Source organism: Rhagoletis pomonella, unplaced genomic scaffold (assembly GCF_013731165.1).
Source record: "Rhagoletis pomonella isolate Grant_MI unplaced genomic scaffold, Rhpom_1.0 Rhpom_scaffold_00002, whole genome shotgun sequence".
In the NCBI taxonomy this organism is placed as follows: Eukaryota; Metazoa; Arthropoda; class Insecta; order Diptera; family Tephritidae; genus Rhagoletis; species Rhagoletis pomonella.
Window position 1 is genome coordinate 106624810 of NW_023458556.1, and position 17024 is coordinate 106641833.

Genomic DNA, 17024 nt, shown 5'->3' on the forward strand with positions numbered 1-17024 from the left:
TTTTTCTATAGATTATAGATTATTTCCCAACACTGTGGGGAACTAAGCAAAATGGCCTAGTGTATTTCGCAAATATTCAAATACATAATCCACCAACCACCAATATATTCATTAAAAGATAATTTGTCATCAGTCTGAAATAAAAAAATTATAAATCGGAAGGGTAAAATAGTATTGTGTTATTAATTAAAAATAAAAAGTTTAATTTCACTGACGAAGGGGGGGCGGCGATCTATCCACCCCATCCCCACCCCCCTAGCTACGCCGCTGGCGATGAGAGTGTTTTGATATGTGGTTACCACATTTCTTAGTACAAATTGTTTAACTTTTGGGAAAGCATCGTCTTACACGTACTAATTGTGAAGCATATTCATAGTCGAAATAAAGACGATGCAACTTTTTTGACAGATATTCTGTTGAAAATTATGTCAAAAAGCTGCAATTATGTATAGAAACGGTATTGGGTACCGAAAAGGAAGTATTGGGTACCGAAATCTTTCTGAAGTATTGGGTACCGAGTATTGGGTACCGGCAATTCAGCACATCACTAGTGCTTTCTACATTGGGTACAGATTAGGGATGTCAATTTTCGGGGTTTTGTCGATCCCGAGATTTTTGGGATCTGAAAATACAATCCCTGGATCCCGGGATTGTCCCGAAATTCAGGCAAAAGTGCAACAAATCTGTGATCATCCTATTATAGTATTTTAAATCAGATTGATATAACAAAAAAAGTACAATTTATTGTAATTCATTTACATATTTATAAAGGCGATAAATCAGTATTTCTCAATCAACACAAAACAAACATAAAATTTGACAAACATATATGTACGTTTGTACATATCCTCATTAATTTATAACATAGTTTTTGTACTACAAGTACAAATGCATATACGGTCACTCACAGAAATATTTTGCATAGATTTTTTTTTGCAATATTCAGAATATTTTTCATGGTATTTTTTTTTGTTAATTAAAAAAAATACATATGTATGTGCAATTTTGAAGTTGCGAAAATATCCCGTTGACATTTTGTATTTTTTTTCTACAAAAACATTCGTTAAAAGGAAGAAAATGCCCAACATCGTCAGAAAAAAAAATTCAAAAATCAAGGGAGTTTTTAGCAACTTTAAAATTGCACTTTATTGTATTAAATTGAATGGGCTATAAAACTGCATAATAGAATTTTTTGTAAAAATTATGATTAAAAAGTTTGGTATTTTTATGATAATCTGGTGAAATCCCGGGATCCCGGGATTGACATCCCTAGTACAGATCGATCGATTGGCTTGATGCCATTTTGAAAGTGATATGTTAAGAAAGCAAGTTGCCCACGTGAGAAAACGGGACAAAGTTAAAACAGAAATTTGACAGATTTAACACATAAAGTGGAGGGTGCAGACGTGGGGTAAAGTGGCATTCCTATACTCCATACAGTATTTGGGCATAATATTTAGTAAATCTGCGTTTTTAGTTGTTTACCAGGTAGTCAGGCTTTTTTCCAAAGGACTATAAATTATAATATATTTCCAAAAGTTTATACAAGATATAGAAATAAGGGGTATCAATAAAAATAAAAATTCAAAACAAGATAACTTTTGTTTCAATTATCCTTTTGGAACATGCCAAAAATGTCCTTGAAATATATTATCCTCCAAGATTTTTAATTTTGAATGTATTTGGAAGAATCTTGGTTTAATTTAAATCCTATTAATATATATAAGGATAATGAAGGATAAAAATTGCGAGGGATATTTAAGTTCAATTAATTTTTTCGATGTCCGAGGCAGAAATCCTGCCGTCCTATTAAAAATTTAAAGATGTAGATTTACGGGAAATGCGCTAAAATATAGAAACATTTCGAACTTTTCGCATTTCCAAAGTTTTCATGCACGATTAGTTCAAGTTATTAACTTAAACTTCAACTTAAAGTCGGCACGGGTGATCGTTATCCTACGGCCATAAAACTTCATATATATACTATTTAGGCTCAAAAGCACAAATATAGAGGGTATGCATATCAAAATTTGCAAACAAATTTTTTCCATATATTCTTGGGACAATCTAATGTATATACATGTGTACATACATACATACTAGACTGCATCACAAAAAAAAGTTGCGGTTTTCCGCCGGGATTACAAAACTTATTATATTTGAAGACGTCCACCAAAATATTTCGAAAAAATATTAAGATTTACGCGTGCTGGACCGATTTGAAAATACCTCCAAATATGGAGTTTTTTTATGAATAAAAATAGTTTCTTAAAGAACTTTTTGAAAAAAGTCCCCTCAGATGACAAAACTGAATAGTCTTAAAAAAACTGCATAAAATATTTAAAAATCTTTTCAACGGAATCGTAATAATGAGAATTTTGATGCTGTTTTTTTACTTTTTCCAAAGATTTATTTACGAAAATCTTAAATAACTGGGCCAAAACTATTCTGATTTAGACTTATGGGATCTTGGTAGAACGGTATTTTCCCACAATTTCTATTTATGTACAAAAAAAGTCATTCGTGCGCCAATTTTAATTTTTTTTTCAAATACCAACACATCTTAATTCAACTTTGAATGAGGTTCGTTCATCCTACCTTTCTCTTTCATCCTTTGAATGAGTTTATTAGCAAAGAAAAGGTGAGAAAATTCCAATGATACCACACAAGTCTAATTCAAGTTTTTCTTATACCAATATTTGAAAAAAATTAAAAAACAGCATCAAAAATCTCATTTTACGATTCCGTCCAAAGTTTTTTTTTAAGTTTTTAAAAATAATTTTATTCAAATTTTTTAAGCTTAAACCGTTTTTTTGAGAGGATTTTTTCAAAAAGCATCTTTAAGAAACTATTTTTATTCATAAAAAACTACATTTTTGGAGGTATTTTCAAATCGGTCCAGCTCACTTAATATTTTCCGAAATATTTTGGTGGGCGTCTTAAAATATAATAGATTTTATAATTACAATGGAAAAAATACCGATTTTTGTTTGTATGTGGAGTGATGCAGTCTAATACATACATATGATGCATATATGTATGTACACCTATGGTCAATATAATAGTAGTGCGACATTTTGGCCTTTTTTGACTATTTTTGTTTGGGTTGTTTAATATTCCTTAATTTTTTACAAAAATGTTTGCTCATTAAATATATAACAAAAACCATAAATGTATATAAACCCTACTTTTCAAACGTTGCTTTTCAAACAAAGCCATAATAGCAATGCTGTCATATTTTTTAAATTTTTCGACCTTCATAAATAAGATTAAGATAACATACTATCAGGCCATACTATGATGCCAGTTGATTCTGTGCATAGTACAATTGAATCTTTTGTACGAAATCGTACTATTTGGGCGCCTAGTGAATGAACCATAATCATTCGCAATGCACGAACCAACCCTTCAAGTTACGACTGCATCGAAAGTGGCCACTCTGAGTTTAGAAACTGGAAGTCTTTTTCAGATGTTTTGTTACCCAACAAAATTAAAATAAACTTAAATAAGCTTCGTATAGCTTCATTCGAAAAAAACTCAAGTAAAATTGAACTCATGTACGGTTATTATGATAGTTCTACTAAAAAACTTAACTTACAACTTAAATTTTACTTATAAGCTAGAAACGTTGTACCATAAGTCCTTATGCATATCCACAAAAAAATTTAATGATTTGCAAAATCTTTGTTTTAAAAATAGCATACCATCAAAATATCACAATGAACCTTTAAATTTAAAATATTCATCAAAATGAAAAAACTTGTTAAATTAAAGCGACTACGAAGATTAAAACTGTTTCAAAACATTAATTTTAATTAAACCTATGTCTTTGTTGAGCGTTGCTATTGTTTAATGTTAATGTAAAAACTTAAAAAAAAAATTAATAAACTCCTAATTTCTCGCAAGTTTAAATAAAAAATACCATTATGTTTCAGTTTATGTGCAATTTCAACTGTTATAAATGTTATCGTAAGTACCAAACTTGGCGAGTACATTTATAAAACCTTGTGAATAAAATTATGGTATGTGCCGAAAGACATGTATATTTCAAAAAAAAGAAACTTTTCCACAAAAAATTTTTGAGGTTAATTAACTTACTCAATTATCCCACTAAATCTAGAATTTAGTATTGATGGTGCCAGCCAGAGCAGAGAAAAATAAAAAAACCCTCTCCTGTAAAATTTGGATTTTGTAACATATGATAATTTTGCGCAAAGGGGTCGATATGTATGTTTGTAATTGTGGATGGTACCCCTTCGCGTCTTTTTTATCCCTGTATTAACAATTCGGAGGCGGAAGGTTAATATGGTCAACTGTTTAAAAGTTATTACCACATGACTTTTTTTGGAATATTGTTCGATAAATAACGCACTAAATCACTAAATATTCACTTTTGAAATAGTAGTTAGTAAAATATATTATTTAAAAAACTTGTTCAACAAGCACATATTTTTTACAACAAAAAATTGTTTATTTTGATATTAGAAACAAGTAAACAATGTTACCGAACTAAAACAAGGAAATACAAAATGACGTATAGTGCTGCCACTTTATTTATATTTCGTAATAGTTCAGTTTTCCTGATATGGCGTCTGCAATGTTGAGTATAGTGCTGCCACTTTATTTATATTTCGTAATAGTTCAGTTTTCCTGATATGGCGTCTGCAATGTTGAGTATTTACTTTTCGGTTTTGTCATTAACCATTTTATACACACTTCATTTTTATATGTATCTTAAAGCATAAACAGACGGCAGCGCTGAACCGGATTAACCCGAACTTAATCCGGATAAACTGCAGTTAATTCCAGAGTTGAACCGGATCAATGCTGCCGTCTGTTTATGCTTTTACCGATTTAAAAGAAAATCTCATAGATAAGTATATACGGTGTTTTTGAAGTCCCGAAAATCTGAAAAATTTGAAATATCAAATTAATAGTAACAGCTTGTTTATGAATTTGAAGTATGATTTTTGTAAAATGCCGATTTGACTGTAATTAACAAAAAGCTTAAAACTGCAGCCTAAGCCTTTTGGGTAGAAGATTGAAATGAATGTAGCGTTGCTAATGTGCACGAAACAGAAAGTTTTACGGAAAAGTTACATAATTTTTTTAATCAATCTACCCAAACTTCCTCAATTTGAAAAACTTATAATTCAACCGACGTGCTGGTAAGTAAAATAAGTTCAAATATTTTGTAATGGAGGAGATAGGGGTCATTATCTTCAAATGGCAAATGACTACCTTTTCACAGTTCAGCCTAAATGTGTCGAGGCCGAAAGATATACTTCATCAGCAGGTGTTGTATGTAACAAAATCTGGTCAAAATTAGAAGACTCCGCTTTAAATACTTTGCTGCTCTTACGTATACATTTTAAGTGCAATAATAACGACACCGGCACCGGGGTGTGTGGCAACTTCCGTTGAATCAGATGATGATCTTAAAAAGTTGATCGTTTCTTTCCAATGTGTAAATTCCGGTTTAAATAAGTGAATTAGACAATAAAGAAAATCAAAAACGGGATTGCTATTTTAATGTCGAATGGATTTAAAACTAAGAATTCAAGTCATGGCTGTTACAGAACACGCGGTTTTTTACCAACTTCAAGCTGGCACTTAGTTATACCACAATGGCAACTTGCAGCGTTGCCATCGAGTTTTGGAAAAGAATGTCAACTTGGCGAAAAAATTGCATTTTTCCAAAAAAAAATCGTCATTTAGGTTTTTCGCACTTTTACAAGGCACCTTCTCTTATCTATCTCCTATCTATCTATAATATAACTGTAAATTGTTTGTCTGTTTAAACACTCTAATCTCCGGAGCTACTGCATGCATTTTCAAGGTCCTTGAACTGGTATCTAGACAGTGACCTCGGACATAATATAGGGTATAAACAAAATGGGATCTGACAAGGTGGCGTGGCACCTCTAATACGCGTGACATTTAAAGACCTATAACTTCGAAACCGTAAGTCATATGACTTTGAGATTTAGTGTGTTGACATACATATCTATGGTAGACGCTTACAGTACAGTACATATACTTTTGTTAAAGGCGAGTGACACATCCTATAGGAGTGAGATTTTTAATCAGCCATAACTTCGGATCCATACGTCACATGAAGTTGAAATTCTGTCTGCATCGTAAAATATACTTTTGCAAAAAATGGTGCCGACAGATGGCGCCGGAGTCGAGCTATTTAGAGAACCCGTCTTTATCGTATGACCTGGATTAACGGGTATTAACTAAGACGTGTTTCTGCAAAAATATGGACCCAAAACATAGATTGCGCAGAAATCACGATATTTAGATGCCCCTCTACAAATTTAAATTTTAGATGACTTAATAAAGCCCCGGAAAAGAACCTATTTTATCTACTTTACGTCTCTGTCTTTAGTGATGGGTAATGTAAATTTTCAACTGTGACACAGGGTGGTGTAACTCCTCATGTGCCAATACTATCTGAGTAAAAATGTATATTTATGTAGATTTAATTATACTGAAGCTTTGCAAAAAATTGTAATTTTGGGGAGAAACTTGTCAAATCGTCAAAATGATGATAAAATCATCTTAATGGTGACGCTGGCAACTTGTATGAAAATTTAATAAATTTTCCTGAGTTTTACACCAAGTCTAGAGATTATGTTATTTTTGTTTTATGTTTTATAATTTAGTGCGGCTCTGGACATACACGTGTACATTAGACTGCATCACTCCCCATACAAAAAAAAATCGGTACTGTTTTTCCATTGGAATTATAAAATCTATTATATTTTAAGACGTCCACCAAAATGTTTCGGAAGATTTACGTGAGCTGGACCCATTTGAAAATACCTCCAAAAATGGAGTTTTTTATGAATAAAAGTAGTTTCTTAAAAATGTTATTTGAAAAAATGCCCTCAAATGAAAAAACGGTTTAAGCTTAAAAAATTTACATACAAATATTTTAAAAAAATTAAAAAAAAATTTGAACGGAATCGTAATAATGAGATTTTTGATGCTCTTTTTTTAACTTTTTTCAAAGATTGGTATGGAAATACTTGAATAACTGAGCCTAAACTGTTCCGATTTAGACTTGTGAGCAGAGATGGGCACTACCGCAAACAAGCGTGAGCTAAAAGTGAGAATGTATTAGTGTGTCTAATTCATTTTGCATGCTGTCGCGTTCTCATCGTTACGCTCTCGTTTCTATACGTACACGCGATACTTACGCTCTTTTAGCACCTGCTCATAGCCCAGTTACTTGCACTGCTATACCATTTTTACGTAAAAATCAAATGTAATCCCGGCGGAAAAACCGCACCTTTTTTTGGTGATGCATAGAAATTTGTAATTTGGTGCGATTTTTGTTTAAATTTTAATTTATCTTTTAAGCTATTTATTTGTATCTATGAAATTTTATATTGTTTTGGTGTTCTACGAAAATTTTTATGTATCTGGGTCAGTTTCAAATACAGTGATAATTTTTTTAATTGTTTTATGGTGGTAAACACGCAAAATCAAAAACAACATTATAGGATCCAAACAATGAATCTCCAACAAAACTGTTTCTTATTATTGTATTTTGTTTTCTATTTCGAACGGTATATCTTTGATATATTATAGAGTAGGTATCATGGGCGTAGCCAGAACGAAATTTATGGGGGGAGGGGCCATACAAAAAAAAATCAAAACCAATAAATTACTTACTAAAAAATTGTTTATTGTAGCTTAAAATTATTGTAACCATTTGTTGTACGAAAAACAAATAAACAGAATTCGCCAATTCGCTTTGCTTTCTTGCCCAACTTGGAAAAGCCAGGACAGACTTCGCGGTTTTTCTTACCGATGATGTCAGTGCCATCGGCATAAGCCAGCAATTGTACGCTCTTGTAGTAAATTGTTCCTCAGTGGTTCAGTTCTGCAGATCTTATTATCTTCTCCAACATCAGGTTAAAGAAGTCACATGAAAGAGCGTCGTCCTGTCTGAAACCCCGTCTGGTGGCGAATGGCAACAGAGCAGAGCTGGTGGTATTGCTCAACGTCATTTTTCACATTTCAGACATAGCGGCATATAGGAAACTCCTTTTAGTGCTGTCGAAAGCGGCTTTAAAGTCGACAAATATGTGGTGAGTGCCGATCATTTTCTCGCGGGTCTTTTCCAAGATTTGGCGTATTGTGAATACCTGGTCTATGGTAGACAATACATTCGCTAAGACCTTGCAACCTATGCTTAGTAGGTTGATCCCGCGGTAGTTGGCACGCATGGCGAGGTCGCCTTTCTTGTGGATTGGGCAGAGCGCACTTGAATTCCAGTCGTCGGGCATGCACCTTATTACCTCCTTGCCATCGTAATTAAATAGCTCAGCAGGCCGTCAGCTCAAGCAGCTTTGGCACTTTTCGTCATAGTCAGGCGCTGGGATATCGACTCCATCGTCATCGACTGGGACCTCGGGTTCGTCTTCTCCACTTCTTTCAGTGCTTCTGCCAATCAAAAGGGTCGAAAAGTGTTCCCTCCATAATCTGAGTACGTTCTGTACATCGGTCACTAGGTCGCCATGGTTGTTCCTACAAGAGCCTTGAAACCTTCCTTAAGTCGCTCAACTCTCTGCTAAAAATTTCGGGTGTTTTTTCTGTCGGCCAGCATTTCAAGCATTTTCTCACACTCCTCATCGTACCAGTAATGAGCGGGAAATGTGGTTCCACTGATCACGCATGTCGGCTTGTTGAAGAGTGCTCTCTCACAGCAGGTATGAGGGTCGAGCGCCGAATCCATTGGCCGTCTGTTTTGATTGCAGCTTTTCGACGTTGAACTTTCCTTGGATTGTTGGGGCCCTTTTTTTGCTGCTCCGAGGTTGGGTCGTATATTGGATGCATCAATATAGTAGTGCTAGTCGATGCTTAGCCCTCGGAGCGTACGTATGTACATCTAAACATGGAAGCATGCCTTCCGTCTATCGCAACATGCTCGATTTGGTTTCCCGTTTTTCGATGTGGGGACATCCATGTAGCTTGATGGATCTTTTTATGCTAGAACCCAGTAATACATACTGCCAAGTTTCGGGCCCCGGCGAAGTCGATCACCCTCAGCTAATATGTACGCTCTAAGCTAAGAGAGCCTTGGATGCCTCGTCCCTCTCTTCCATCGGGGCACTGGCACATATGAATGAGATGTGGAAGAATCTCGCTTTGATGCGGACTGTGGCTAGACTTTCGTCCACTAGAGTGAATGCCGGTCTCTCTGCCACCACAAATCCAACGCCGAATTACACTCCTTTACGTGGCAACTGTAGTAGACGTCGCAAGGCTCCACGCTTACCTTCCTCGCCCCGTCCATCGCATTTCGTGGATGGCGGTGATGTCAGCCTTTATTTTCCCTAGGACATCAACCAGTCGGGCATAGGCAAGTGCATACCCTAAAATCATAGTCCTTCCTATGTTTGCCGTGATCGTCATCAAAAGAAGGGGGTATCATCCGAGGCATGTGTTTTTTTTTTCATTGGGCAGGATTTTAACGTGGCGGGACCCAAGCCCAGCGCACGCGGGCCACTCCCAGCTTTGCAGTACTGGGAAATGTACAAAACACAGTGGTCAAAAGCGAATATCTCAACTAAACCCTGATGTATTTTTTAAATTCATAGCTCTACATACCTGTATAGTAAACCAAATAGCCGGACCGGACTTTATTCAAAATAAAAAATGTAAAAAAATTCACTTTTTCCGTATACTCTGTAATATTCCTCCGCAATTTTGTAAGGTAAACTAATAATTTATAATCATTGCTTTGCAGCGAAATATCTTCTCTTAAATTATATACATAGGTATGTATAAATATGAGGACGTATTTAACATTTTGAGTATACAGATTTTTTATGCTGGTATATTCATTTATGCTAAATATATTACCTGATTTTGTTTTGTCATACTTAAGAAGTAAACGTCTTGGCTGTTCACCCAACCGGTCTATAGTTTTATCAATAATCTCGGATTGGTTCTGTGATACAAAACTTTCGTTGCACGCTTAGAAAAGACACAAACCTAAAGACAAAGTAATAAACAATTGAACTATTTTTGCCCATTGTCGACTGCAGCCAGGTTTTTACCCTTTTTAAATGGAAGTGCTTTGAAGTTAGAGAGAATAACTTGATACAGAACCGGATAATCCACATATCCACTTTTTAAATCAATTTACTAATTATTTTGTTAGCGTTGGGAGTATAATTTGTTATACAGTACATTGAAAGTTAGGGGGGGAGGGGGGGGCCAAAATTATCAAGCAAGCATTTAGTGGTACTATTTTTGAATATCTAGGCAAAAATTTGGATATTAGGGGGCCTCCCCCCCATGCCCCTACCTGGCTACGCCCATGGTAGGTACTTATATGAAAATATTTGTCCCGTTTATTGTTTTGTTCTATTTTTGTCTGAAAAATGGTGCGTTTTTGTGCAATTCAAGACCTTTAATTTGAGTAAAGGTAGAAGTCTCTAGGCTCTCTGAAAGCCAAGTTGTAACAAATATAAAATTGTGTGAAGGATGCACAGCTGCAAGCAAATCATAAAAAATTCAATATATAATGCATTTTTCAAATTGAGGGGTGACATTTTTTTCGTTCTTTAAAGAGTGGAATCGTGTTTCTCGTCTCAAACTCTATAATATTAGTATAATGAAAAATACAAAAAATGTGTTTTTGGAATTGGATTTTGCATGTTTTTTTCGGAGAACAGTATTTTTTAACAATTTTCTTAAGGTCAAGGAGTAATTGTGGGTCAATGGCAATATTTTTTTCCGTGAAAGGCAATTACATTAGCTTTCAAAGCCATTTTGTTTCATATCAAAATATTGCTTCTGTCGAAAGCGCTACGATTAATTCGAATGAAGTATTAAAAAAGCACACTGTGTGCCGTCGAGTTAGCTCAAGTATCTTATTTTTCAGTCGTGAAATGTAATTTTGAAATTTTCAAATTACTACAGTGTATTTTCCTCCGCTAGGGCAGGCACCTTGCCGTTGGTGCGGGGGCTTAGTGGAATAACAATCAAACCTTATCATCAGGTGGTAGTGTAATCGCGTCTCTACCTCCGGGTACTGTGCGACTGCACTCCATTACCTATGGTTCGGGCTGCTTGTGAGCGATGACCAAGAACTGCCGACCCCCTGATCCAGGGTGTTAATCGGCATCGTGCCCATTGGAAGGTTTGCAGCCAGGGGGTTTACCAGACCGGCTGTATTTTGACGGCGCCTTCCTGACACCGGGCCGCCTCAGGGAGTAACGGTGGCCTTGCTGCGGCATGGGGCGCTGCCGTAGTGGACCGTTATATTTCCCCTTCAAAATGATGCTGCAAGGTGCAGTCAGCGGTCGGAGTCGACCTCCCTGTCTTGGGAGCAGCGTTGCCACTTGAAAATATTTTTAGGTACCAAAACGCCTACCAAATCAGTTTCCAAACTACCAAAAATTTTTCATCATTAAAACGAGATTTCTCGAGTTTGCGGGGTTTTTAGCTACACAAATTAGCAGTAAAAATTAAAACTACACATAATATTGTTTACGGTATTGGTTAATTATTCACACACAATTAAGATTAAACAAAATAAATTCGGGCCTTTAAATAAAATAATTATGTTATTGTAAAATATGTTAATATCTTTGAGATTGATTCAATTCATATGAAACAATTTTTTTTGTGTGTGAAAAAAACGAAAGCAGACATTTTATGCATTTCAATAAAAAAATTCCAAATTTGATTCAATTTGCATGCGCTAATTTTTTTTACCAATACATTCACACTTTGCAAATTGCCTATCACCAATTTTTCTTTCAACAGCTAATCGGTCATAGCTTTGGGAAGTGAGTTTTTGTTTGCAGAAAATTGTCTGCTAAATAAAATATGGAAAAAAATAAAGAAATCTTATACGTGTAAGCAAAGTGAAAGCAGTGTTTTGAAAGTGCAAACTTAAATTAAGCGAACAAATTTTAATGTTCAATTTGGTTGTATTTTCAAAACATTTTTGCCTACCAAAAGCTTCATCAAACCAACCATGCTACCAACGGAGAATGAAGCTACCAATTTTGGTCCAATTGGACCAAAATGGCAACGCTGCTTGGGAGGTGCCGATGGTAACCCACCGCACCGAGACTCGGGGTTAGGGGCGCGGGCGAATTCGCCTGCATCCAGGACGGAGGTAGGGCCGCAGATGAAGTCGTCTGCGCTTCTGGACGTGAGGGCACTGGACAGTGTGGCCGGCACCAGCCAAGGACTTGCGCTTAAATCCGTGGAAATCCCTCCACCACGCTGGCGCGCTACGGCGAGCAGGGTGCAGCGCAGCTATCGCTCGAGTGGGCCAGGGGGGTGCTAAGCGATGGCCAGGATGGCTGTGGTGAGGGTGTTTCTGGGGTTGCGAGCGCATCCCATATTGACCCTGTCAAGCGGCAGAGATCGCAGGAGGGGGAAACACCCCTCCCCAAGAAGCCCAGAGCGGGAGGGACGCCTAAGCTCTTTATCGAGATCGCTAAACAGGCGGGCTCTATCACTCTGGGCGTTTCGGATCGGGGTAAGGAGGACGGGGCCATCGCCAGGGAGGACTGGAGGAAGGTGTCGTTGGCCTTATCCAGGGTATTTATGGGGGTGGTCAGGGAAAACCCGGGGCCACCGCCACAGTGCGAGAGTGCTGGCTGGCACCAGGGAATTTTTAAGAATGTGGTGTGTGCCGACGAGCGGTCGGCCTCGCTCTACAGGACGGCAGTAGCTTTTGTCGGAGAGGTTTGGAAGGGAGCCAGACTCGAGGCTGTGGACAAGGGGGACCTTCCCCTGCGTCCGCGTGCTCGGGTCTGGCTTCCGTCGGCACCTACCTCGCTGAGGGAGGCGGAAGATATCTTCCGCTACTGCAACCCGGACCTTCCAGCGCACAACTGGCAGGTAATCCGGTTTGAGAACTCCGGTTGAGAAACGGTGACTTTCGGCAACCGCTGCTGTTGCTGAATCCTTAGTCTCTTAAGCTTCTCGCCGAAAAACAGGGCTTCATTTAACACGGGTTCGAGAAGGTAGTCAAGAAGGTCTACCAGACCGACTCCAGAGGGGATGACGGGCCTGTTCCGGTTGCGCTGGCGGCCGATAATACTAATGCGGAGGATGCCCCCGTAGGTATGGAGGTCGAATGCGTCATGTCGGACAGTGACAGCACTGCTGGCCCTCCTTCAACTGCGGGATCGGCCATCAGTGTTGGCCCGCTGTTGGACAGGGCGGAGGAAGAAACGCTCCTTGCGTCCGATGGGGATGGCGCCTGCGGAGAGGTGCTGAAGAGGATTTTGGGGGATGAATATTCCTCAGATCAATCTTCAGCGCTCTAAGGCGGCGTCAGCCAACCTTTTAATCCACCTTGAGCAAGGTGGAGTCGATGTAGTCCTGATGTGGCTGAGTAGCTGCAATATGGTTTCTGGTACCGGGACGAGGGACTACAAACTGGTGGTGCAGCGGGACGCAGATAGACCCCGATCCTGCATGCTCATCAGGAAGGAACTTAATGCTTTTATTTTGCCTCTTTTCAGCGATGGAGACATTGCGACGGTGCAACCGGAGAACTCTGGTTGATTTCCGCTTATACGGCGCACGAGGACGGGGTAGAGCCACCTCGACGCCTACCAAGGAAAGCGGTGGCTGAAGCTAGACCTTGTTACTGGGTCTGACCACCATAAGACTTGGGGCAGCTCAGACATCAACACCAGAGGTGAGTCACTCTTTAACTTTATTCTAAATGAAAATTTATGTTATTTTTAACGGCTAGTAGAGAAGAGTTTTTAGATATCACGTTGGTCTCTTCTGATATAATGTCCCGTATCTCTGGCTGGAGAGTCCTTAATGACCACTCCTTCTCTGATCATCGGTACATACAATTCGCTTTGGACAAAGCGCGTTTTAAGCACAAACCTTACAGGAATCTGAGGAGAACTAACTGGGACTTATACTGCAGAAGTCTGCAGGAAATGCGTCCAGTTGCGCCCGCGAAGGGCGGGACCTGGACTGAAAGTGAAATTGACGAATTAATTGGTGTGTTCACCACTTCGTGTAAAAGGGCATTGATATGTCTTCCCCCTGAGTTACCACAAAGGTAAGAGCAAACCGCTATGGTGGTCGGAGGAGCTCTCCGCTCTTAGGGCCACGAGCAGAGGCCTTTTTAATTGGGCCAGGAAGAGTAAATCAGCCTCCGACTGGTCACTGTATAAGATTGGGCTTGGGATATATAAGTCCGAGATTAGGAAAGCGAAGCGAACGTCGTGGAGACTGTTCTATGAAAGCATGGAGGGCAGTCAGGAATGTTCAAGGTTTAGGCGAGTTTTCTCTGAGAATCGCGGTCCCCTGGGATATATCAGGGATGAGGGCGGTGGCTGGGCAGTGAGCAGCGAGGAGTCTCTTCGGATGCTCCTTGGCGTTCACTTCCCCTGCAACCCGGATGCGGGAGGGATCCGGTTAGAGGCGTCGAGCCCCGAGACGAATGTCTCGGAAATCCTAACCGCGCATCGCCCTCTTTGGGTCATTAGCTCTTTCAAGCCCTTTAAGGCCCCGGGCCTAGATGGCACAATACCGGCCCAACTGCAGAAGTCTGCAGAAGTGTCGTGCCGCTGGTTGATTCCCATTTTCGAGGGCTGCTTGACTAAGGGTCATGTTCCGGGGCCTTGGAGGGTGGTCAGAGTGGTGTTCATTCCCAAATCGGGTAAAGACATGTATCACCCAGGGATTTCAGGCCGATAAGTCTCTCCTCGTTTCTTTTGAAGACGCTGGAGAGACTGATATATCTGTATTTAAGGAGCGGGATCCTCAGGGAGCGCTTTTCATTGGATCAGCATGCTTAAATACTGCAAGGGCGGGTCTATTGAAACGGCCCTACACACGGTCGTTGAAAATATTGGGGTCGGAGCCGACCTTGTCTGGTTTATTTACCGCTTGCTTTGCAATAGAACTGTCGCGGCAGAGTGGGGCAGCGCTTCAATCCGGAGATGTGTGAGTTGAGGTACCCCGCAAATGGGAGTTCCCTCGCCGTTGCTTTGGGTCGTTGTAATCAATGACCTGCTAGTGGCTCTGGAAATAAGTGGCTGTCGGGTGGTTGCCTATGCCGATGATGTAGTATTGATAATAAAAGGAAAGTTTCCGGAAACACTGTTTGAGCTTATGCAGGGTTACTTGAGCTTGGTTGAGAACTGGGCTAGGAGGTACAAGATACCGAATTGCCGTCTTCCCTCAATGGGTGGTCTTCCTCTAAGGCTCTCTGACGGGGTGAAGTACTTGGGCTTGATCCTTGACAGTAAGCTTTCCTGGAAGCCTAACGTGGAGGAAAGAGTCAAGAAGGCTACAGTAGCACTGTATTGTTGTAGAAGGGCCATTGCCAAGCGCTGGGGCCTCTCGCCGAAAGTTGTGGATTGGCTTTATGAAACTTTAATCAAGCTAATCTTATTATATGGGGTACTCGTCTGGTGGAACGCACTTGACAAGGCCTACATCGTCAAGCAGCTGGAGAAGGTGCAAAGAGCCGCCTTAATTGGAATCAGTGGGGCACTTCGAACCACACCTACTCTTGTGCTTATGGCCATGTTAAATGTTGTGCCTATAGATATAGCTCGCAGGGTTGCCTGGGTTCCTACCGACGCGGACAGACCACTGCATACCGGTTCTGGGTCAGAATGGATCTTTTACCACCCACATTCCAGCTTTTGAATAAAAATCAAGTAATAATCATTTCCGTTGAGCGAAAAAAATAAAAATCAATAATAATTATTATTTTTGAGCGAAAAAATAAAAATCATAAAATAATGATTAAATGCTGATTTAAATTATTTGACTCATAATGATTACCGTCCCTTGAGTTTTACAATCAGTTTATCGTAAATTTTAAATAGTTTTATTTCATGGTATATTTAAATGCTTTCAGTTATGGAATTTTTGCTCATATTCATATAAGTTACGTCTCAATGTGAATCCCGGGATAAATACCTACTTAAAAAAATATCCCGAAATCCCGGGATCACAATTTTCCGCATATTTTGGCATCCCTAGTATGTATGCGTATAAGATTTTCTTTTAAATCGGTAAGATGCATATTAACTTGGGGTATGCATAGAATTGTTAATGACAAAAACTGCACTCACAAGCAAGAAGAATGAAGAATGAAGAAAGCAAAATTATTTTACGAGGGCGGCGCGACGAGTTCGGTAGCGCGGAACGCGAACACGGCCCGGGGTGGCGCTAAAGGGACAACATTATATCGGGAAATATTATATCGGTCAAAAACAAGTTATACGTGTCCCGGCGTTTCGCTGGTTCACGTCTAGGAATCGAGATATATATATAACTATCATATAGGGGAAATTGACACCTTTGGGGGTCTTTTTTTTAACATAACTCGAGAACCACTAGTCCGATTTTGCTCAAACAAATTTAAAAAAATTAAAAATTACAATTCCTTTAATCTGTTCATATAACGTTTTTCTATATAATCAACAGTTTTGCCGGTAAAAATAAATGTATGAAGAAAAAAAATATTTTTTGCCTAAAATATTAAATTTTTTTAAAACGGTTGATTATATAGAAAAACGTTATATGAAGAGATTAAAGGAATTATAATTTTTAATTTTTTTAAATTTGTTTGAGCAAAATCAGACTACTGGTTCTCGAGTTATGTCAAAAAAAGACCACCAAAGGTGACAATTTCCCCTATATGATAGTTATATATATATCTCGATTCCTAGACGTGACCCAGCGAAACGCCGGGACACGTATAACTTCTTTTTTACCGATATAACTTTCCCCGGTAGTTTGAACCCTTCCCGATCACTGACCCCTACCATTTGTCTCACAGTGTAATTGAAGGATTCACAGCGGTGTCGTATTGCTGTATGTCGTAAACTTTAAAAGCTTAAATAAATGCTTAGAGAACTTGAAACCGCAACCAACTATTTTTTAACACTCCGAAAATGCATAATATGACTTTAATGGTACTTTGCGAACTCCCTTAATATATTTTTTTAGGCGTTTAAAGTTTACGACATACAACAATACGACAC

The 17024-nt window shown here is 38.8% G+C and overlaps 1 protein-coding gene across 1 annotated transcript in view; it reads right to left on the reverse strand.

Moving 5' to 3' along the window:
* Nucleotides 1-17024, reverse strand: part of LOC118734302 (B-cell lymphoma/leukemia 11A) — a 301463-nt gene that overhangs the window by 127723 nt on the left and 156716 nt on the right. The window lies entirely within an intron of this gene.